A 23,719-nucleotide genomic window follows, 5' to 3' on the forward strand; every position below is an offset into this window, starting at 1 on the left:
AAAAAAAAAAAAAAATCTGTGTGGCTGGTATAGGGGTATGAGGCACCTTATTGTTCAGTGGTTTCTGACTTTGCTTTTTCTCCGAGATTTAATTTCTTGCTTATTTTTCCACTTCATTTCAACCACACCTGAATACCATCTATAATATATTTCCCTAGGTAAAATGCATTTCAAATTTTAATCTGGGATATCCTGCCTCAGTAATGGGAGGAAGAACAGTAGTTTGTAATCATGTTAATTCAACATTTATATAAAAGAGGAACCCTTATATGCTCATAAGAAGTGGAAAGTCCTTCTCAGCCCTGCCAATTACTAACTGTGCTAATTTGGCAAGTTATTTAAATTCCCGGAGGCTCGATTTCTCCATTTGTAAAAAGAATTATGTTGGTGAATAAAGGGTTAGTACAGTGCCTGGCACCTAGTTAGTGCTGAGTAAATGTTTAAAGCTTTTTAAAGAAATCTTTCCGTGTGTCTATAAGAAAACTCTTCAGACATTTAAAATTAAAAACTAAAACCACAGGAGAGGCTTTGGCTTAAATTACTACTAGGTAGGAGCCTACCAGTATTCAACCCCATTTTAAAGAAATAATGTAGAGTAGATACACAAATTTTTTAAAAAGTCTGTAGTTTGGTTTTTGTTGTTGTTGTTGTTGTTGTTGGCTTGGTTGTGTATCTGAAAATAAGCCGATGACTAGTTCCATGTATCTACTGTGTGCCCCTCTCTGCACCATGAGTCACAACGGATTATAATTCCTAGGCTCTCTTCCTCATTAGCCTGTGAGCTCCTCAAGGAAGGATAAGAACTGTGCCCTTCTCCTTACTTTCTCCTCAGAGTATAGCTCAGTGTGTGCCTTGTACTCATGATATAAGAGCTATTCTTGTTGACACAATAGATTCATTTCAGGTGCCAAATGGCAACTAGCAAAGACGAAGTCTCATAGAATATGAGAATTCTGAGTAGAGCAGCAATGGGTGCAAGCCGTCTTGAAAGACTGTATGAATGGGGCACATCTGAATGTGGAGAAATTTCGAATTTGCCTTTCCTCGAAAACTGCAAAAAGATTTGGAAATAGGCGTCTACAGTTAAGATGAGGTTGTACTGAGACATTTAATTTGTACAATTTCTTTGTAAGTCTCCAAAAGGTTTTAGCATTGTTGTCTTTTTGTTTGTGTATTTGACAAATTGAAGTCTTCTTTACCTTTTGTAATTAGAAATACCTACAGACCTCTTCTTTGTGAAAATTGAGATGCCCCACTTTTGTGTATCTTAACACTACTTTTTCTACCAAATATTTAAAAATGGAAGGGCCCTTTCAAAGCCATAATCTGAGTAACCAGTCTCCTTCAAACATTCATGCTTAGAAAGGAAGCCTTGCAGGGCCCCAAATGATGTAGGTCAACTTGTGTTACAAGAAATACTATCACATACACACAAAAACTCCATATGGCAGGAAGTCCCACTGATGGCTGGATTTCAAGGACTATTTATTATAGCTGAGTTCCTGTATAGCAAAGGAATTTGGCACCAGCTCATACAGTTTGTTCTAGCAGGATTTAACCTGTCACTGGAGCTAAATTCTGGGTCCCTGTGAGGCCTGACTGGACTGTGGATGGCATGCAGGATCAGCCATGGAGAATGGATGCCATGCAGGTCTGCTTGCAGATGCAGCTGACAGCCCTATGTAACCAGGAGCTACAAGATTTGGTTGATTCTGATTTTCGGTGCTGCTGACTGTAACTGTTCCCTGGCAAAACCACACAATGGTATGCGTGGTGGTGTTGGTGAAGAATCATCACTAACACAGATGCCAGGAAGGAGTAATTCATTGTTCCTGATGGTAAAGCATGTTCTAGGATGAACATCCGTTCTAGTCAATCTCGTAATATTTTGAAAGAAAGTCAGGAAATCTCAATATAGAACTCAGAAGACAGGGATGATTATGCAAAATGGAGTCAACTCATTGGACTGTTTTTAACCTAGACTTTTCAAACTGAAAATTATAAGAGGAACTAGCCAGTAAACTCAAAAACATTTTTTAAGGTGGAGATCACAGGGGAGGGAGAGAGCAGCATCATAATACTATGATTCTAAATAAAAGTGATGCTCTGTTAATTTCTTCCTTCTAGATGATAGGGTACAAACGTCCATGAGTTTTCTCTTTCCCAGATTCTTTAATTTTTTTCTTTCTCTTCCCCTTTGTCTGCTATTTTAATACCTTCCATATGGAAAATTCTTGGGCTTTTATTATTTTCCCTGTTGTATCCCCTCGACTCATTACCATCTCCTACTTCCTCCCCTCTAACACCTGAAAACATGGACAGACTACTATTTATTTGTATAACTCTACATTCATGATGACCATGAGATCATTTAAACACACTTTGAAGATGCTGAGCAAGGAATATTTTATTGTATCCCTCTTTTCGGATATGGGTTTTCAAGTCTTTAGGGTAAATACCTAGTAGAGGGTTCTGATTCTTTTTTAAATCAGGAAATCTCTGAAGTTTATTTTTTATTGTGGTAAAATATGCATAGCAATAATGATCATTTTTATCACTTTTAAGGATACAATTTAATGACATCAAGTACATTCAAACTGATGTACAACCATCACCACCAACCATCTCCAGAACTTTTTCATCAACCCAAACTGAAACTCTGTGCCCATTAAACAATAACTTGCCACTCCCCCTTACCTCAGCCCTTGATAACCACTATTCTACTTTTTGTCTCTATGAATCTGATTATTCTAGGTACCTTGTATAAGTAGAATCATATACTACTCTACTTTTAGTATCTTGCTTATTTTACTTAGCATAATGTCTCAAGGTTCATCCATGTTGTAACAATTTAACAAACTTCATTCCTTTTTATGGCTAAACAATATTCCACTGTATGTATATATTACATTTTGCTTATCCATTTCATCTGTTGGTGGACACTTAGGCTCTTTCCACCTTTTGGCTATTGTGAATAATGCTCCTACGTACAAATATCTGTTTGAGTCCCTGATTTCGATTCTTTTGGAGTGGAATTGCTAGGTCATATGGTAGTTTTATGTTAAACCTTTTGAGAAACCGACACTGCTTTCCACAGTGGCTGCACCATTTAAAATTTCCACCAGCAACACATGAGGGTTCTAATTTCTTCATATCCTCACCAACAATTATTATTATTATTTTTTTAATTACAGCCATCCTAGTATGTGTGAGGCTGTATCTTATTGTGGCTTTAATTTGCATTTCTCTAATGGGTAATAATACGTATTTTTCGTAAGCTTATTGGCCATTCGTATATCTATTCAATTATTTGCAGATTTTTGAGCTGGTTTGTTTGTTTTTGGTTGTTGAATAGTAGGAGTTCTTTACATATTCTGGATATTAGTGCCTTATCAGACATATGATTTGCAAATATTTACTCCCATTTAGTAGGTTGTCTTTTTGCTGTTTTGATAGTATCTTTTAATGCACACAAGTTCTTAATTTTGAAGAAATCCAATTTATTTATTTCTTTTTTTGCCCATGCTTTTGGTATCACATCCATGAAGTCATTGACAAATCAGACGGCATGAAGATTTTCTCCAGTGATTTCTTCCAAGTGTTATAGTTATAGGTCTTACATTTAGGTCTTTGATCCACTTTGAGTTAATTTTTGCATATGGTGTAAAGTAAGGGTTCAATTTTAGTCTTTTGTATGTGTATATCCAGTTTCTTCACCACTATTGGTTGCAAAGACTGTCCTTTTCCCAATAAATAGTTTCGGGACACTAGTCAAAAATCAATTCACCATGGGTCTACAGCCATGCCACCCTGAACAAGTCCAATCCCGTCTGATCTTGGAAGCTAAGCAGGGTCGGGCCTGGGTAGTACTTGGATGGTAGACTACTTAGGAAGACCAGGTGCTGTAGGAGTAAAAAAGTAAATAAATAAATAAGGGATCGTAAGCTGACAAGGTCTTTGCAATCTGTGAAGTCAACCAAGGATTGCCTTGCCTAAAAAAAAAAAAAATCAATTCACCACATATATGAGAGTTAATGCTGTTTTGGGTGTGGGCCTTTCTCACCATCATGAAATGATTTCTGAGTTTAGTTGACTGAAGAGGGAGAAATCATGTCTACAAGGCTTGAAGATTGTTGAACAAGGCTTAAAAAGGACAACTTTATCTCTCATCTCAATATATACGGGAGATTGATTCCAAAAACATGTTCAACATGTAGCAGTTGCAGTTATGAGTTTACCTTCTACATTGTGGGTGCTCAAATAAGTATTTGTTGAACAAATAGTAAAAGCACTTTATTTACTTGGTAACAATATAGTGAAATGCAATTTCTATATTTAAAGATGTCTTAGTTCCTATAAAAGCAAATGGAATTCCTCGAACTAGAATCTGTGACATTTTCAAATATTCCAATGGCTTCTTAAAAGTTTTTTTTTTTTTTCTGCAGAAAGCTTTTTTGTTTCAATTTGGTCCAAGGCCTGGAAGAGGGCTCCAGGGTGATTAGAAGGCTGCCTAGTGGTTACAGGAAGAGGCTCAGGCACAAGGCCAACACCAGGTGAATACAGAGGGGCCCCTCAAAGACCTCTGGGCTCCAAAGGCTCCTAGTCATGCTTGAGTGTGAGCCTTTCAAAGAGATACTTGCCCTGCCCAGCCTGGGGGCTGGCCAGCCTGCGGAGAAGATGGTCGCCCATCTTCTTGATGAGTTTAACCTCCTCTTCTAGGAAGTGGCTCTCCAGGAAGTCACAGAGATGGGGGTCTGCACAGGCAGAACCCAGGGCATGAAGATCCAGAAGGGCCTGGTTCAGGTTCTTCTCCAGGGCCATGGCGACTTCCATGGCATCATGAGTTTTACTGCATTCATCCTGGGAAGGCTTCTGTGGGTCCTGAAAGAGGGCACAGCTGACATTCTGGTTTTGCATCTTTGAGAGATGCTCCGTGCCCTCACATTTCTCCTTGGCCAACTCATGGAATAAGTGGCCCACACCTTCCAGAGCTACATCATTAAGGTCAAAATAGAAGTGCAGAGAGAGGTAGGTGTAGGAGGCCCGCAGATGCAGATTGACCTGGTGGTTGATGGAGGCCTCCACCTCAGTGGAGTAATTTTGATGGAATTGAGAGCTCATGGTTGCTCAGCAATAAGGAATTAAGCTCAAAACATGATGTTGGCTGCTTGCCAAGGCCAAGAATGGCTGAGAAGGTTCCAAAGGATGCTACTGGAAAAGAGGTTGGAGGGTGGTTGGAGGCTGGAAAAGGGGTGTCCCTGGGTCTGTTCTGTCCAAACACTGCTGATCCTTGGGACTGCTAAGGGCACTGCCAGATAACTTCTTAACTTTAAAAGAATTTTCAGAATTTCAAAAAAGTTCAAAAAGTTATTTGATTTTTATTCTCTCTCTCTCTCTCTCTTTTTTTAAATAACCCTTGGCCTTTATGTTCTATAACACAGTACAGACCTAGATTTCTCTTTGATAAATGCTCTATTAATCTTTCTCACACCTAAGAAGTGAGTACATAATGACACGCAGTAAACAGATTTATTTACATTTACACTTTATAAATATGAAGTGGTAAATAGATTAAGCTGTTCATTCTCTCTCTGTGGCTATAATATGTGAAGCACTACACAAGGCAGAATGCAATGCTATATTTTAATAATGTTGCATTCCATATCAGCTATAATGACATGATTCTTGAGTGCTCAGTGGAATGGATGTGTCCCGTGCAATTGTGAAGCAGTCTTTCCTGCAAACATGTATAGCCCACTTCTTTCCACTGTGAACCTTAAGTTGTTTATAGGAACTCACTTGAGGTTGGCACTCGGTGATTTCCTATGGACAGACAGTAGGGCCTGCCTAATAGGGCCCATTTTGTGACTGACTGCTGAGCCTCCATCAGGGAAGATCGATAGTTGGCATGGCAATGAGCTCGTTTCTTCAGAAATGAGTTCCTTTTATTGAAATTTGCCAACTGTTGATCAATTCCTGATCCATATATCGAACATGACAAGCAGTTAATGAATCGCAGATCTGGTTGACTTAAACCACAACCAAAAATATGCAAGAGAATTAGGGCTGAATCTTTTTCTACTTATTTGAGCCAAGGATTCTAACATGAATAGTGGTTGGTACAGCATAAATCCCTTTATAAGGATGTAGATGTACCAAGACAGGAAAATGGAATAAAGCACACTTTCACAGTAAGTTTAAGCTTGCAGTTGGTCTTTTTTTCTCTTCGGATGCTTTAAGATATTCTGGTGATCTTATGAAAAATAGCTTTTATTTTCCAAGTTTTATGCTGAAAGACAGAGTAGACTGGACATTTCTTCCCTTTAGCTATTAATGGTACTGCCACTCTTCTCCCTGCAATTTTAGGCTGTCAGGCTCCACATGTGAAAGGAAGAGTGTGGAGAAGAGAAAGGATCCAATTATGAAGAAGAATGATCAAGACCATGGAGATAGCTTTGACTCATTCCCTTCCCATTTTCCTTTCTTCAACTTACTTTCCATTTCCTGGACTTTCAGCATCTCTCTTTGGCTGATTTTCTCCAACTCAAATAGAAGACAGATTTCTCCTGTAAGTAATGCTTTTAGTTGAGGATCCTTGGGGGTTCATCTTTCTTCCATGAACCAAGCTCATGTCACTTTAAAGAGTGAAAAAAAATGCTCCAAACTTTATTTATATTAGAGATAATAACAGTTCTGCCCTCAGTTTATTCATATATGATTTAATAAGATTTTATTTAATCTAAATCCTTGTTGTAATGACAGATTATCAGGGATCTAGGAGTCATCTTCATAACTCCCATTAGTATAGTTCAGAAACTGCCAGCTTCTTGTTCACTCATGTAACATGTAGTATGATAACACCTCATGACAACTGTTGAGAAAGACTAGCTGGGATTCTGTGTTATTGTATGATATCCATTTGTATAAGAATTTATTAGCATGAAAATAAGCTTCCTTCAATAATGACCCTATAGAAAGAACAGCCTCAAGAGCTTTGTCAGGAATTCAAAAAATGAATTAAAATAGACTATTTTGCATAGGGGGAATTAGACCCATGTTACTGATAAGCAATTTCATTATGTCTGATATTATCAAAATGACTGCCGGAAGAATTAAACGTGAATAGCCGCAGAGTATAAGTGGTGCCTATTGGCTTCTTGAAGTGTCTGAAAACTTTAAAAAGTGCAATTGCCTGAAAGCAAAATAAAACAATGTAGGACTAATAGCTATTTCATATATGTATATGTAGGTATGTATCTATGTGTTTTGAGAAGTTTACTGAGTATTTTTTAATAGTAGTGTTCTAAGTATCACGTGTAGTAAACAGCATTTCTTAGACATTAAAAAAATCACTGAATAATTCAATTCGACTTAAAAATAAATGTTTGTTTGGCACTTGTTACAAATGAGGCAAATGGAACCAGGTCCTACAAGGCAAAGGTAACTAGTTTATAGTTTCAGAATCTAGACAATGTTGATCTAAATAGTAAAACCACAGACTAGTAACGGCCTCATGTCCTTATAAAAATTGTGCCTTGTTAAACTAATCAGATGTCCTTTTGTGACCAAGGGCTCAGTCTGTTAGGTCAAGTGGCTATCGTGGCTGTCATCTAGCCTGAATATCTCCCGGCTTTTGATTTAGTTTATGAGGTCAGCTGGGAAGATAGATACTAACCCCGCTTCTTTGTTGGCTGCACTATGAAATGCTCAAGTATGCAAACCACTGCTATTCAATCTGGAATTTCCAAAACACAGCATAATACTTAGTACCCATGATCGTGCAATATATGTATGTAGAATTGAGAGTTTATAAATCAAGAGGAATTGATCAATGAGCCTAGGGTGAAGTCGGGGGAGCATGTGGAGTGGCAAGTGTTGATCTGATGGTTGAAGTTTCTGCTTAGTGCTGCCTGCAGTCTGTCTTTCTTAGTGACCCAGGGGGCTAGTATAGAGGACTCACTTCTATTCTCTTGAGACACCAGACTGGGTGGATAAGGCAATAGTTAAGTATTCAGTCTGTGTGTATTTCCCTCTTCTTGCATTTGGGCTGGGGCTGGAGCTGGGACTTGATTTAACCAATAAAATGAAACAGAAAATGACACTGTGATAGTTCTGGGTCTTAAGATCTGGCTGTTTTTTGCCTTGTGTTCAAGCCTGATTTCATTTGAACATAACATGCAGTGGCTGGATTCCATTCACCTATATTTAGTCTTTATTAGTAAGAAGAAGCCTTTGAAATAGTTGCTTCTGAAATCACCAGAATTCTTCCTCTTGGAATCTCTTAATCTTGGAAAGTTTAACTTAATATCTTAAAACATGATAGGTAGCAAGAGAGAAATTCAAACATCGTTTATTCTCAGGTTCATAAAACTTGGGTTTGTTTGTCTTTTTCATAATTCTTAAGAGGAACTCACATATATATAACACTAACATACCTACATACAATTAGATATTTCCTGGCACCAAACAATAGAGCCTAGAGAGTTATAGGTATTACTAAAAAGTAGTTAATATTGAATGGTGAATTTACATAAAGTGTTTTACTTTGTAGCATACCTGATCCAATTAATTATGCTATTAAAGTCGGATGAAAAAATATCCCCATAAAAACAAGAATCCACTGTTCCTCTAAAACTGTGAATTTAAGAAGCAGTATCCAGAACGTGGTTCCATAGTGTAGTGGTTAGCACGTCTGCTTTACGTGTAGAGGGTCCTGGGTTCATAACCCAGGGGAGCCATGGTCTACGGTCATGCCACCCTGAACAAGCCCGATGTCTGATCTTGGAAGCTAAGCAGCATCGGGTCTGGTTAGTACTTGGATGGGAGACCACCTAGGAAGACCAGGTACTGTAGGCATAAATAATAATAACTAAAAAATAATAATAAGAAGAAGCAGTATCCAGACAAACATAATAGCTGAAAAACAAACAAGAAGTGTCTGACTTAAAGTATGTGGAATTGTAGAATAAGAGGAGTTTTTCCCAAGGAACAATTGGTTTGATTTGTAATAATAAATAAAATAAAACTAAAAGAGAGTAATTCAAGGTCAAATTTCAAATAGAAAAATGCCAAAAGAAATTGATTCAAGAATTTTCATTCATTCTTTGATTCTATTTCCTTTTCAACAAATATTTATCAAGGACCATTATGACCCAGGTACCATCCCTGCCCTCCTGGAGCTTATTAGTGAGGAGGAAAGAAACAGCAGTTAAATATTTAGTTCTGAAGTCACTGGATACATTACAATTGGAAATATGCTACCAAGGAGAGTATGGACTGCATCAACAAAGTGGAAAGAAATTTTTTCAGGAGAATTAAGTGGCTGATGTCAGTTTGGCCCAGGGGATGGAAAATCCATAAGAGAGAGATGGAAAGCAAAGAGTTACTAGGACCTAAATAGGGGGAAATAGAATGAGTACAATATGTGCTATGTAAGACTCAGAGTCAGTGAAGCATAAAACAAGTCAGGAAAAGAGACTAAAAGAGCGATTATATATTTGCTTACTTCTCTTACTGTAAGAGAGGTATTAATTACTGCAGAAACCAAAAATGTCACTAAAGAAGAAAGTGAGATTTCTAAGAGGTGACAGTCGTATAGCTAAAATGGGCAAGAACAAAACAATTAACAGCAGGCTGTGAAAGGATGGACTAGATGTAGACAGGAGGAAGAAGCACAGACTTTCTTAGAAGAACTCTGCGGAAGCGAGGAGTGAACTCAGGCAGGTCACCCTGTATGTGGCAATATTAAAAGGGAAAGCCAGTTCGGAACTTAGAAAAGGGGAGGAGCCTTAGTGTGAATGGGGGCCCACTACTAGGTAGGAAAGAGGAGTGCAAACTCATAAGAGTGTTTAATAGAAGAGTCAAAAATGCTTCCCACAGGAGGAAAAACTAAGAGGCCCCAAGACAATGAAGTGTCCATTTGATTTGAGCCAGAATAAACTCACCAAGTTTCTTGATTCACAGGGGGCACAGCTTTTTCATTTTCATGCCAAAAGACTATCTCCTAGGATATGGAGACCATCTGTGTCAAGGAGCAAAGTGCTTAAAGATGATTTCAATGTAAAATGTGGCGTGACGGGGGCCATATTGTCTAACACTGTCCAACTCCTTTTTTGTATTTCAACAAGTTAAGCACAAAGGAAGTAAAAAACTACCAGTAACAATGAACCAGAATTCCCAGACAGCTCCAGGGGAGAGGGAGAAGGCTTTGACAGAATTAAGACAAGTCAGCATGGATGTGCACAAAGGTGTCTAAAATCAGTAAATATAGGGTTTGCAACGAGCAAAGAAAAATGACCAGCTCAATGAGAAGCCACAGCTATGGGCCCCATGCTGGCCCAGCTCCTTGCCTCTGAGAATCACAGTGGGAAGAAGAAGAAACTGTCTTCTCTGCTCACACACAGGTTATCAGTTTACACGAGTCCCTGTGTCACAAACCTCTGCAGTTGCCAAAATTAATTCTACTCAGCTCATGTCATTTTCCAGTGGTTGCTCAGCTGGGCATGGTGATACCAAATTCTTGATAAACAAACTCTTGCTTTTCATCCTGAAATACTTACAGTTGAAATGATTTGTTCGAGGCTCACTTCAAAGTAATCCAAGATTGGGGTAGAGAGAGTGAGTGAAGATATAGGTGAAACAAAATTGGCCATGAGTTCATTGCTTTAGCTGGAGAAGGGCTCATGGATATTCATTATACTACTCTCTACTTTTTTATGTGTTGGGTATTTTCCATTGCAAAAAGGGAAGCTCTTGTCAGTTCACCTGTCTTTATGTCAAGGATTTTCTTGATTTTTTTAAATATTCTTTCCTTTCTCCCTAAGGAATATAGCCTCGTTTTCTCCCTTTTTATCTTTTCATTCAGCAAACGTCTCCAGACACTTATTTTGGGAAGACACTGTGCTGGGCTTTGAGGGGCAAGCAGATGGACCAGTTTTAGTTCTTAGTTTACAGTCTCATGAGAGAAGACAGATGGAGCTTAGACAGTGTGGCCAGGCAGGCTGAGGAAAAGGCTGGCACAAGAGGAGAGAGGAAAAACAGCTCTGGTTCATGCCCTTCGGAAGAAATTCCTGGAAGAAGGTGTATTTGAGGTGACCCTGGGAAGAATTCGACTGTGTCTAGTCTATATCTGGGCACAAGCCTTTCCTTAAAATTTACAGGGTTTGACAAGATTTAACTGGGACAAACTAGCAAATTGGCCAATAAAATATGTTCTATCCTCCTATATGGACAAATTTATCTTTATAACAATCTGAAGGTTGGGTTGGAATTTAAACTTCTTGTTCTACTCTGAATTCTGGGCTACAACATGGCCACATGTAGAGACCTAGTCCCCTGTCCTATAGCTTGACCCTCTCCTCTTCCTACCCTGGGTTCCACCCTTCACAACAGAGGCTTCATGTACATGCAAGTACCCTTATTTCCAAAATTTATCAAAAAACTTCAACAGTCACCCCTTGGTCATTCCTCAGACCTAGGGGTACTCACACTAGCAGTATTGTTGTTTTACCTTGGAGAGGATGGACATAAAGAAGAATCCCCCTTAGGCCCCAGAAGTGAGTTTGGAGTTGTTTGGGGTCCCAGACATAAATTAGGAAAATCTGGGGTCCCGTTTTCCCTGTTTGGCCTAGAAGTAGGGTGGAGGGAGGTCAGGCTCTGGGTGAACACTTTCTCTTCACCCTGTAGATTATTTGCCCTGTGGGAAGGATACAGCTAGAGGACAGTTTGTCTGGTTTTTTATTAAGTAAGAACTTTTCAAACCCTTGGATTTTTAATTTATGAAATGGATATGATAACAGGACCTAACTCAATGGCTTGAATTGAAAATTAAATGAGCTGATATATGTAAAGCTTTTAGAATAGCACCTGGCATGTTGAACGGAAATATAGCCAGTCTGAGTTTTCCCCTTCTGAATTAACTGAACAAACTGGTTGCTTTTTTGGGGGTTGGGGGGAAGTGGGTAAGAAAGATGTAGAAACAGCTTCAAAGAATCTCATAAATACTTTAATGATCAAATCTTCATAACATATGTAGATAAGAGTCATTTGTCATAAAAACATTACCTTTGTAAGTGCTGAGCTAAAGTCTACCATTGATGGAAAGAAGGTTCAGGTAAGCCCAGCTACATTGAATCAAGATAGAAGAATAGTTTCCCTTCTCATCATGGAAAAGTAATACATTTCTTGCCACTTTCTACCTTTAATGGCAGCAGTTTGCCTACAAATACTTCTCTGGGGTCTCTTTTATAAGGGTACTAATGTCATTCATGAAGGCTCTGCCCTCAAGACCTAATTACCTCTCAAAGTTTCCACCTCTTAATACCATCCCTTTAGGGAGATGGTAGGATTTCAACATATGAAGTTTAAGAGATACAAGCATTCAGTCTGTAACAGGTCTCTTTGCTACTACAGGATGTGTTTGGGACCACCCAGTGATGAGTGCAGTATTAGGTATAGGCTGTGGCAGGTAGTGTTATTTATTTTCAACCACTTGGATATTTGGAGGCAAGAGAGATGATTTATCTAGTAGAACTTCTTACCAACACTGGCTTCTCCCTAGACCTTTTGTCTTTCTTACTGTGGAAATATATGCAGTGGGTCATTGGCAAGGAACAAGTACAAAGCTGGCTATGTTTTTGGTACTCAGTAGGATTACTAGAAGGGGTCCTCATGGAAGAGTGGGACTGAATGCCAGGTGCTTACCGAAAGTAGCTATCTGGGACTCTGTCCAATGGAAACTGGTAACCTGCTTATAATCCAAGGGAATCACAAGTGGCTTGGGCTAGAGGAAAACTTGGAGATCGGTGGTCAGGGAAAGCCTCTCTGAAGCAGTGACATTTGAGTAAAGACCTGAATTGAGCTATGGGGGTTACATGGGGGGATTGTAGTTTAGGACTAGGAAGTGGCAAGTTGCCTGAAGTAGGTATGTTAAAAGGATCAGCAAAGAGGTGACTGGAGCTAAGTGAGCAAAGGAGAATGTGTTCAAAGATAAGGTTAGAGAGGTAACAAGTACCAGAATATGGAAGGCCTTCTAGGGCATGCCAGGACTTTGGATTTTATTTGGAGTATGTTCAGAAGCTATTGTAGGATTTTGAGCACATAAATGGCATAATGTGACTTACAGTTTTAAAGTAATCACTCTGGCTACTCTGTGGAGCATAGACTGAGGGAGGCTAGTGTAGTCTGTTAAGTAGCAATATATATCTGAAAGTGTGTGTGTGACTAAGAGTGTTCAATTCTGATCCACTGGACTATTGGTCTGTTCGGAGTCAGTAACACACTGTTCTTAACACACTTTACGGTATGCCTTAAAAACTAGAAGGGTGATACTTAAGTTTTAAAATTTTATATACAAAACTGACATAGCCTATTTATAGCATTATGTCAAAGCTTGGTGATATTTTAGTAGAGATTAAGATATTTTGTGTGAGTATAATTTAAGAATCATATAAGCCATCATATAGCCTTTTAATAATGAGAGCCTTTGTGGTCAAATGGTTTTGTTTAGGGTCTTCTACAATTTGGCTTCTAACCACTTGCCTGGCTTTATCTGTCCTTTTATCTACTTGTGCAGTAAGCATGTCCTACTTTCCAGCCAGACCAGAGTCCCATGAATATACTCTTCACTTTCTTGATTTTATGCCTTTCTTTGCTTCTCCTGGATGCCCCCCTTCCATGGGTAGAAATTTTTACCCATCCTACAATGCTCATCTCAAATATCACTTTATCCACAAAGCCTTTTTTGATGCCCCTGATAGGATATGATCTCTCCTTCCTCTAAATCTTGATGGCATTTGCTTGGCATTTTCTTCCTGTCCCATAACTTACTAGATCTTGCATGAATTATTTGTGTACCTGCCCATGAGGTCTTGAGAGAAGAATCTGACCCTTATTGTTTTTGGTCTCCTTAGCACCCAAAACATGCATGCAAAAGGTGCTTGGTAATTGCTTGGCGAGCTGAATTTGGTAGAATAACTTACTTGTTCTGTTTACTCCTGATCAGGTCCCTTATTCCCAGGCAAAATAAAATCTGTTTTCAGGATTCAGAGACCAAGTTGCTTCAAAATGCTATGTATAGATTCTGTCTTCCATTCCCTGTTCCCTTTTTCTGTTGAAAAGAAACTTGTTTGTTGATTTAACTTGGGTTATATTAGATCCATGACCAATTGAAAAGTGTTTTCTTTGAATGCCTGTTTGAAGTGTTTCATGCACAGCATTTCTATGCCCTCTTAGCTTTAGTGGCAGGACAAGTCAATGGTGAATGTAAACTGATTTCTTGACTTAATTTTGATCAAACAACTGATGAATTGGCTTTGTTTTGGCATTCAGGAGGTCTAGCCAGAGGTGAGTGACTAAAGACAGACATGTGGGGTCAGAGGACAAAACTAACCCCTGCTTTCCTGCTTAAGGATGCGATACTAGGCTGTTACCGAATATAACTGCTATATTTTCAGGGACACAAAGTGAGTTATGAAATAGCAAACTATTCTGTCGTGGAGCTCTATTACATTTCATGAAATGAGGTAAAATATTTTCAGTTTAAATTATGTTAAAAAAATATGTTCACAAAGACGAACACTCTTCACATAAATATTTAGATAGAGAGACAAACACATTCATTTCCTAAGTGAATCCTGCATCCTGTAAAGGAAACAACATGCATTCCTGAATGCATAAACATAGCCTATATTCTAGGCCCCTTGCTACTCAAAGTGTGGGCTGTGGACCAGCAGCATCAATATCACTTGGGAGCTTGTAAGAAATTTCAATCTCAGACCTCATCCCAGACCCACAGAATCAGAATATGCATTTTAACAAGATCCCTGAGTGAGTCATATGCACATTTTTTAAATATTATTTTTTAGTTACAGCTGACATACAATATTATATTAATTTCAGGTATACAACACAGTGGTTAGACATTTATATAACTTACAAAGTCGTCACCTCTATAAGTCTAGTACCAACCTTGAGAGAAGCACAACTCTAGGTACTGCCTTTCTGAAGAAAAGCAGGAAGCCATCCCAATAGGCTATGACCTGATTTCTCTTAACGTACATCTTAACTAATGGACCTCAGCATCACAACTGTGATTACAACAGTAGCAATGACGACTATATTGTTTTTTATTTTTGCAACATTTAGTGAGTTTCACAACAGAAAAGGGGAAATAAAATCCAATTTTTGAAAGTCCTCAATAGAACACAAATACTTTTATTATATATGAACTGATCCTTGATCTAGATGTTGACATAAGAGGAGAGCAGTCTGTTTATGTATGCGGAAGAGGTATTATTTAAAATAAAAGTATCCATTCTCATTTGTTTCTTTCAATAAAGCAGAGTCTAAATTATGTCTTAAATTCATTTATTTGATTTGTAAAGTTCATAGGTATGTTATTTTACATAAATTCCAAGATTATGAGGCTGGTGACACCCAGTATATACTAAAAAATCTTTCCCAGTCCAAGGTAGGAATATAATAAGTCACCTTCTGGGACTAATTTCCAAAGAGATGGAAGTGCCTGGAAGCTATGTCTTTTAGCCAAGCAAATTGGATAGCTTCCATTTTTAAAAGAGAATTTTTATGGTTTAATAATTTTCTTTTGCCTCTCAACATATTAGGCCACTTTCAGTCAAAACCAGAACATAAAATACATGTTCGAATATTAGGAGTCATTATGGAAAAGCTGTTCTTCATGTCAGCCTTTCATTTACTCTTTTATTTTAATTAACTTTATTACTTCACTTAATCCTCTGTCCATTTCAATCCTGAGTGGTATACAATGAAAAATAATAGAAATTATGAAAGTATAATTTTCAAAAATGGAATTTTTCCTAGTGATTAATCTTAGCAATGAATTATCTTTATATATTTTTGTCAAACAAGAAACTTGGCTGAATAAGCTGATGACAAGACCACCAACCAAGCAAGACATTTAGGAAATAGCTATAGCTAGTTGAAGGTTTAATTTTCATCTTAAGGCTGATGACTCCAAACATTATGCAAGTAGTTCCCGCATTCCTACAGAAAGCAATCCTGAAAATGTGTGCAAAAATCCAATATATAAGAGTCAGACAGTAGACTCACATGTTATTGGGGACATGGGAGGGACTTGATTCCCAGAGCTAAAAAGTAGTGTAGAAATCCCCAATTATACCTTACTTTCTAATTACGATTTTCAAAAATACATTTTCATAATCTTATGCTCCCAAATTGTAATCTTTTTGTTCACAACTGGAGACATAAATGCCTTAAGCCAAATGAGAATCCAAATGGAGCTAACTATTTGCCATGTTACAGCATATTCAGTGACTTCCATGTTTGTCTCAAGTTCGAGATGATGTTTCTTGTCATTAATATTAATCCTTTTGTTTTTCTGAATTTCCATTTATTTTTCTAAGAAAAAATGTAATACAATATTCTAAAATATTCCCAATAGACACTGCTGACTATACAGGCCAAGCTCTTTGAAACCATTGTCCAGGCTTACCACATGGTAGGCATTCAACAAAATGCCTGATGAACTGAAAAGAGACTGAAACATTATAGAGAATGCCCAAACCCCCAGCTCTTTCAATTGATTCAGTGGAAAAGATCTGCAAACAGTTCTTAATGCCAAGTAGAGAAATCAACTAGGTGACAAAGTTTTTTACCTGCTCACATTTGCTCTACAGTATAGAAAGTATCATTAGTTGCTTTAATCATAAGACATCCAATATCTAAATGAGGCCATTTAAGGAAGGGGAATAAGCATTAATACCAATTTGCCAATATCCCAGAAGAATAATCGTAGCTTTTTCAGAGGTAGGTTGTTAGATGACTTGGTATCAAGTCAAGTAGATAAGCATTAATGGCATCAAATCCTCCACACTATGCTAGGCTTGGGTGGGGAGGCTAGAGAAACATAGTAGCATGTAAATTACTTTGTCTTCCAGTAATTAAATTGTATTATGAAAGGGATAAATCTCATAATGTGAAACAATTAGAGACTGATAGGATTAGGTTGCAGTACCAGAGAGAAGAGAAATATCAATACCAATCAGTTTACATCCATCGAACTACATAGTATAGTAGCCTATACTGTGGCCATGAATGCCCCATGTAATAATATTCTTTCAGTATGCCTAGGATATGCATCTATGGGTCCAAACCCATCCCAACAAAGAAAATTAAAATGACATTATCATTCTGCAACTAAAAAGTCCTGCAATCAAAAGAAATAAATTTGGCCTTGTCAATTTTCAACAATATTTATTTCATAATTCTATTATGGCAGTATAAACCCAACCCAATGAGGTATTTTGTTTAGGTCTACTGGGGTTTGTTTCCAAAATTACTATTGGAAAGCCCAGCCTAGCCAAGGTGAAGTGTCTAGTGCTGAAAGGTGATCAGGGCTAAGATGTCTTGCTGGGTTTTAATGCACTTGAATCACTTGGAAGCTGGCTGAATTTCTACTTTCTTTTCCTTCTGAAACTGATGTGGAAGGCTGCTTTTTTCTTTCTTTGCATAAATCATTATCGTGCAATGTTACTTGCCCTGACTGTCAGCAGATGATTTTGATTTTTTAATCTGACAGCCTTGGCAGGGTCTGCATAACACTACAGGATCGAATGTGGACAGGGTTCCATATAAAAAATGAGAGCAATCTGAGCTTTTCCCTGGTCTAAGGGCAGAGCAAACCATAGGACAAGTTCAAATCAGGGACTAATTGGAAGCTGCAATCTCTGGTAGGTAGCTCAAGCTAGACCTGCTCTGTTCAATACAGTGGCCACTAACGAGCCACATGTGGTTATAGAGCACTTGAAATGTGGCCAATTTGAATTGAGATGTGCCATAAGGGTAAATAAAATACACATCTGATTTCAAAGAGTTAGTATGGAAAAGTATATAAATTATTCTGTTAATAATTTTATATTGATTTTATATTGAAATGATAATATTTTGAATATATTTGGTTAAATAAAATATGTTATTAAAGTTAATTTCGGCTGTTTCCTTTCACTTTTTTAATGGGGCCACTGGAATAATTAAAATTACGTATGTGGCTTGCATTATATTTCTATTGGCAGAAGCTGATCTGAGTTTTGCAATGCAGAGGCACATGAAGTGTACCTCAGGACTCGAGTTCCCTTTCCATAATCAAATATCTCAACCTTCATCTCCTTTTCCATTTATTTCTAGTGACAGGGACCTGCACGACTGGCTGTTGTCATTGGATTTGCTGTCCATGGGGAGCCTCGGGGGCTGCTCTTGCTCCAGAGCACTGAGGATTGGGCTACGGGGAGAGACTTTATTCACTTGCTGTTGCTTGTAGAAAACTCTATGTTGCCAAATGGTGCTCTCGGGGGAGCAAAAAAAAAAAAAAAACTTTCAGTTCAGATGCCCAAATAAATCTCGTTTCCCCCCCACACACCCCACTGCAACAAAAATATTACAATAATAAAGCATTCGTGTCAACCAAAAAGTATCCCAAAGTCTTTTGTGCCTGTAAGGGAGACCTGCTGCCAATAAGGCATTAAATCTGAGGGAAACATTTCTGCAATTACTGATCAAATACAATGCAGCTAAATTTCACCTCCAGCATATCATTTTGATAATGGGTATGGAAATTATCCATTCAATAGCTATTCAAAAATAACTCAGGAAGATTGGTTACTAGATACTTCACAGACCTTCGGAATAATCCTTTCTAATCAGGCTGGTGAGAATTCAATAGGCAATATTCGCCTTGGACAAAATAACCTTTCAGGGGGTTGCAGGGCTGTGTACTGGCTCCTTCTCCTATTTGCTGTCCAGGAGGTGAAATCTTCAACAGGCAAAAGGCAGAAACTGTTTCACTATGGGCTGAGCTGCTGCCCAGTACCCACCAATGTTCAATGCAGACAGCTGTGCCTGCAAGTTAAGTGAGGCGCCTTAGTACTTATCAATCAGGAATCAGCAGGGCTTCTAGAGTTGTCCTCATTAAATTTAAAGTATATTCTCTTCCCAGCAGCAAACGTCTCCATTGCCATCCATTTCTGTACAGCCAATTTTAGGCAATCAAAGAGTGTTGGCTTCCTCACTGTCTCTGAACATATTTCCAGCTTGACACAGCTCTTCCCAGCTTCCCTGATCTTTGACAACCAGTAGCTATCTCCTTCTGGTTGCCACCAACTCCTCCCTGCCTCGAAGCCTTTTCTGATCCTTTTATCTTCCTATTGCCTTCCTCAGGTCAGGGTGTGTTTGTCCACAAAATATTCCACTCTTACCTAATTCCAATAGAAATACTTCTTTATTCTTCTTTATTCCCAGGTCCCCCATCTTCCAGTTTTCAGCAACCTCTGGATGCTTAAGTTTTTTTTGGGGGGGGATGCTTAATATTTGATGTCCACTTGCTTACTTCCTCAAGAAGGCCATGTAGTGAGGTTTAAAAGAATAATTACGAACTGGGATCAGTAAATATCACTTGATTAGCTATGTGACATATGGGCAAGTCAATTAACCAATCTATGCCTCTGTTTCCTTAATTATAACCTGGGGATAATTATAACACCTTCTTCATTAAATTATTGTGAGACTCAAATGAGAGACTTATAAAGTGTAAAGTGCTACAGACTTTTATTCATTCATTTGTCAAGCATTTAATGAGCCCCTATTTTGTTCAAGGCAAAAGATGAGCAGTTAGGCTAATAATGGCAAATAGGGTCCATTTCTCATCATCAAGCAGCTCATGGCTTGAAGTGGGGCACAAACCTTCAGCTAACTCTAATAGGAGGCCAAATAAAATGAGTGCTGTGGGTGGTGTAAGTAGATACTATGATTATGAGAACCCAGGAGAAGAATGATTCATTGTAATCTTAGGCTTGGGGGAATGAATGAAGGAGGAAGACTTCAGAAAGGAGGTAGCATCTGTACTGGACTAGAAGGATGAGATGGGTTTTGATAGACAAGGAAGTTGTGAAAGGTAGAGTGAAAATGTCGAAAGCTAAGAGACAGGTTTGAGGGATATTGGAGCACCTAGTGTGGCTAGATCAGAGTTTAAAGAAGACTGAAGGGGAAGAGACAGCTGCAGCTGGGAAGGTAGGCAAGAACTAGGTTGTGGTGGGCTTAGAATGCATACTAAAGAGTGTGAGTTTAAGTCCTGTAACTAAGGGTAGACTGAAGAAAGATTTTGGAGCAATTTTGCAGTTTGGAAAACTCACTCTAGTAGTGACTGAAGAATGGAAGGAAGATGCATAGAACTAGAGATAGGAAGAACAGGTAGGAGATAATTGTAATACAAATCATATAAACCAGAATTTCCCTATGGATTTCTCAGATAGGCTCTGTGAATAGTGGCCTCTGTGGCCAAATGTTTGGTTATTACAGACCTCTCTTGAGTATTCATAAAATACACTAGCATACTCTTCTAAGTGTCTAAGAAGTCTTTGTTTTATTTAACATTTTAAACTTAAGTGAACACATAATTCTTTTTTTTTTTCCCCACAGAAGGAAGACTCAGTAAAACTAGTGTTCATCTGTGTCGAGGTCATGAAAGGCAATGAAAGACTTAGAAATTATAATAGGTTGGAGGAGACTAAAGAAACTCGATGAATAAATACAATGTGATATTCTGGAATGAAGCCTGGAACTCCAATTCTAGGAAAAGGACATTAGTGGAAAAACTGGTGAAATCCAAGTAAAGTCTGGAGTTTAGTTAATACCAGTGTTTATTTCTTAGTTTTGATAAAATTTTTCCATGGTTATATAAAATGCTCACCTCAGGGGAAACTGAGTGAACAATGTATGGAACTCTCTACACTTTGCAATTGTTCTGTAAATCTAAAATTAATTCAAAATAAAAAGTTTTAAAAATACTAGTGCTCATCAAAATAGACTCTGGGAAATTGTAGTATAAACTGATTTTAAGTACAATCCAGGTTTGATAATATATTTCCTTTTTTTAGCACATTAAAGTAAATGATCCGTTGTTTTTACTAGACAAATGAAACTCTTCCTCAGAATTTTACCATTAATATAAGTAAAATATCTGGCACATAATTAGGGTTTAATAAACCTGAATCCCATATTCCATCCCTTTTTTTAATTTAGAAAACAAAATTGATGTTTTTTTTGAACAGCATTTTATTGAACCAGAAATTATGTTTAAAATTGGATAACTACATAAAAGCTTGTTCCCTTTCTGCAGCAGATAGAGATGGAAAAAGGCATTTAACACTCAGTTATCAAGTCTTCCTAGGGCAGACAAGAACCGATACTGTGCAATTTCCAATGTTCTGTTCTATCACTGTATTAACTAAATAATTGATAGGAAAACCTAAGATAACATATACTTCTAAGCATCTAAAGTGACCTTAAAATTTTTAAGATTGTGAAATAAGTAAGTTATATACAACCAATACAGAGATCAAAAGAAAATAAATTTTGAAGGAAATTTGTAACATAATGTACATGTGGTACAGCCATTCGTGGGTTCAAATGACACCTTCTACCCCAAAACACACACACATGTACACACACTTGTACTCCCCTCCTCAGCAGTCTGTCAACTTTAGGACTTGCTTGTAGTGAAAGGTAAATGATCATTGATGGTCTTAAACCAAATCACCTGCACATTATGAGATTGTAACTAAAGAGATATGTGTGGGTCAGCCTGGGGAACATGACAACCTTCTCAGAGTACTGGCCTCAACACACCATCCCCTAGAAGTCCAGTTCAGAGGATACCTGGAGTCCCTCCAATAGCATCTCCAACAACATCTTTGGCTGATTAACTTTATTTTCCTACCTCATCTTTTTCGATCTATGTTGAAAGAAAACAATGTCCTGACTTCTGATAGTTTATGAGACTTAAATGATTCTGTTTAAACTGTATGTGAGGGTTGAGGAAGGAGAAATGATACTGCTGCTTCTCACAGAGTCTGGGTGTCCAGGCTTTCAGCTGCCAGTATTTATGCCCCAAGGTGAATCAGGGCAACCTATGCTCCTGAGGAGATCCCAATTAAAACCAAATGTCTGTCAGGTCAGGTGAGGTGGAGGATATATGTGCCCAAGCTGGGCCTAGAGTAGTCAGAGAAAAGAAAGGTGGAAAATTGCTCCTGGAGGTGGGAGATGAACTGCCTATGGCAGCTGGTATTTAACTCCAAGATAAATCCATGCAATCCAAGACACTCAGTCATCTCAAAAGACTGTAAATGGAGATGCAGAAGTACAAGATCCTTTCCTTTGGAAAGAATAGGATCTTCCTTACTGATGTTCATGATATAAATGGCTTTATTTTACTCTCTGCTATTAAGGCTCCTGAGGATGCTGAACTAGGATGTAGATGTAGCTAGAAGGAAGCAGATTTCAGACCAAAATAAAAAAGAAATTGTAAGTAGAAAGAATTTGCTGAAGATAAATGTGGTGGCCTCAGAGCATACTGAGCTCACTCTGGGAGTGTTCAAAGTAGAAGATGAAATGCCATTTGGCAGATAAGGTTTAGAGAGGAATCAAACAAAATTAGGGATGGAGAAGCTCAAAGGACTCTCTTAAAGCAAAGATCCATCTATTTGACTTTGGCAAAGAAAGACTCCAGCAAACACACACACACACACACACACACACACACACACACACACACACACCTCCCCTCATCTTAAGGTCCTCATAGCAAGACAAGTTAAAATTAATTTAAGTGTCTCACCAGGTGAATGTATATGTGTGCCTGGAGGAGTATGTATTGTGTGTGAGTGTGTGTTGAGTAACAGGAGTCATCTAATGGAAGGGGGCAGAGAAGATTCTGCTATTATGGAAAAACAACAATTGGTTTACTTTAAAAGTCTAAACTTCTTTTCTAGAGATGATCACTTAGTTCTTGCTTAATATAGTTCCCAAACTCCTATTAGACTGAAATAAGAGAGATGAATATTCCCACTAGTTGATGATAACTATAAAAATAGCTAGTATTTAAATGTTCCAGGCTATGAACTTTACCTGCATTTAATTATTCGATTCTCATCACAGCCTTTTGAGGTAGGAACTATGTTCACTCCCATTTTATAGATGAATAAATTGAGGCTCAGAGAAGTTAACGGATTCGCCAAGGCCTCACAGCTATAGATAGCAGAGGACATGAACTTATGTGATTCTACTTCAGAGCCTGTGCTATTAACTGCTGGACTCTACTGCCAAATTTATACTTGAATCAGGATTGTTGGGACCTAACCGTTTGAGGATCCACAGCTTCAGGTGAGAAGAAAAAAGTGTAGCCCAGGAGGCAAGGACCTCTTCTTGAAGCTCGCTTGGCATAGCTCTCATGTCAGGCCACTAGGCCCAGCGTGTAGTGGCAGTCTCTCTCGAGCAAGGGCACACTTTTATAGGTACCAGGGAAAGGTCTGGCTGTCCTCTGATCCAGAGCGGCCAGGGTGTGTACTCCTGGACAAAGGTATTCCTTATCGCCACAGCCTTGACCAGTGGAGATGGTTTGATTTTTCCCTATTCTTATTTTTTATCTGGAAATTGAAGATGAAAATGATCTTTTCATTCAGTTGTCTTGAATTTTTTTAGGCCCCGTTTTGAAAACATGTCTCTGTCAAGTTTGGATGAAATTAAGATCTTCCTGGAATTTCTCTCAGCTAAAGAGAATAATGATAGCACATTTATAACTGACAATAGAATTCAACAGTGTAGAGGAGATGCTTTGTCTCTGAATACAATTGTACCTAAGCAAATAAATAGAAAACATATACAGTCATAT

At 38.2% G+C, this 23,719-nt stretch overlaps 3 pseudogenes; 2 read left to right on the top strand and 1 right to left on the bottom strand.

Moving 5' to 3' along the window:
- Positions 1-3,792: 3,792 nt before the first annotated feature.
- On the top strand, positions 3,793-3,911 carry LOC112472887 (annotated as a pseudogene).
- Positions 3,912-4,599: 688 nt separating this feature from the next.
- On the bottom strand, positions 4,600-5,121 carry LOC102883610 (annotated as a pseudogene).
- Positions 5,122-8,740: 3,619 nt separating this feature from the next.
- Positions 8,741-8,856, top strand: LOC112472916 (annotated as a pseudogene).
- Positions 8,857-23,719: the final 14,863 nt, after the last annotated feature.

The sequence above is a fragment of the Pteropus alecto genome, unplaced genomic scaffold, assembly GCF_000325575.1.
Source record: "Pteropus alecto unplaced genomic scaffold, ASM32557v1 scaffold139, whole genome shotgun sequence".
NCBI classification, from domain to species: domain Eukaryota; kingdom Metazoa; phylum Chordata; class Mammalia; order Chiroptera; family Pteropodidae; genus Pteropus; species Pteropus alecto.